The following is a 1839-nucleotide window of genomic DNA, read 5'->3' on the forward strand; positions in this document are numbered from 1 at the left end:
ATGTTAACCTTGATCAGGTCCCCTTCTTTTTAAAAATGTACCTGTATAGTGGGTTGCTTAGGAGTGTGGCTAAGAGACTAGACAAAGTACAAAAAGTTTCTATCTCAATGCCTGACACTCAGTAAATATTCATTCATCCATTCATTCAGGAGCAATTATTTATCGAGCCAGCCAATGCAACCAATGTATCAAGGCTGTTCATACATTTATCTATTCAGGAAACAAATATTTATTAAATGGTAATTAGATGTAAGAATGAGACTACAACAAGGGAAGTGAGGGATTTGCCTTGGATGCAAAATTTAAATGTAGCAGTAAACACGAGCTAGTCAAAATGAGAGTAGTCTATTATTTGAACATCTTACTTATTATTAATGGCTAATAATAAGTAAGTTACATCAACCTTGATAAAGTTGGCATTTGTCAGATCTTTGTCACTTAGAATCTGTATGACCTTGGTTAGCCATTTAACCAAGTCTCAGTTTCCACAAGCTTAAAATGGCAACAATGATAGTACCTACCTCATGAGGTTTCTGTGAAGATCAAACAAGATCTTATATAAAAATATATAATATATAATATGATCAGTGTAGGACCTGACAGTAATTATTCAACTATAGGTGATTGTTATTTTATCAAAACTCCCCAAAACAGTTAATTTGACCTCTCTTCTATTGTTTATAAGATTCTATCTTGTCTTGTTCACTAGTGAAATTAATCAGGTAATTCACCTTACCAACTGAGAATATCCATGCAACAACCACCACTGCCAAAAACACAGCCACCAATCTGTCATATAATAAATGTTTAAAATGTAGTAGCTTCTTTTATTATTATTATTATTGTTATTATTATTATAATTGCCTAGGAGGGTGAAATGGATCCCAACTACAGGCACTTCAAGAGACTTCCCTTAGGAATTATCAAGAATTGTGTGTCTGAGATTTTACCCTCCTTGCAAGGTGCTATAGTTTCATATATACTGTTAAAAGACACAAAATTCCTGGGTCAGAGACAAAGGATTTTATTACTCACAGCAATGGTGGTGGTCAGAATACCAACATTTCCTTGCACCAGTTTCTTAAGCCCCAGTTCCCTCAGGGCAATATAAAGAGGGTTAGGTAATATCTGCACATATAGTGGATTGGTTACAGGAGAGGAATCCCGAGTTTAGGGAACTCAAATCTTTTAAAATTGGCAGTAAGTATATATTACCTTTGTTTCAGAGGGAGACACTAGCTAGCAGTTTTTTAGAAGACCTCAAATCATGTATGTCCTGAGATTGACCTGGTATTGTTCCCAGGGGATATTGACCTTCCCATCTTGTGTGTGGGCTCTGCGTGGAACAGCTGGGAGCTGCTAATGGTCAGAGAGATCCAGACTCAGTATTACTTCTTTAGCTTCACCCTGATGTTGCTATGGCAATGTTCCACTCTTAGTGGGGCCAACCTACGGACCAGGCTTATCGGGTATCTCCTCCCCATGGACTACAATGTCAGTGACTACCTTCTACTCCTACACCTTCTCTTAGGGTGCTGTCCTATGTAAGCAGTTCACTATTTTATCTATGTGGAAGTCTGGCACCACAGACCTATAGAAGTCTCCTCTTCAGTTGAACCGTCGTTTTGAATGTATACAACACATGCTGTTGTGTTTATCTGGCTGCAGATGCATATCATGAGATACAGGATCACAAGTGAGAATACTAGAACAGTCATTTATAAAGGCAGTTTCATTTATCTCACTGGTTTAATTCACAGACCAATAACACATTTTTAATTTTGGACTAAGCTATTAAGCTTGAAATTTTAACTTTCAATCCCATTGAAAGTTAAAATT

Source organism: Zalophus californianus, chromosome X (genome assembly GCF_009762305.2).
Source record: "Zalophus californianus isolate mZalCal1 chromosome X, mZalCal1.pri.v2, whole genome shotgun sequence".
Lineage (NCBI taxonomy): Eukaryota > Metazoa > Chordata > Mammalia > Carnivora > Otariidae > Zalophus > Zalophus californianus.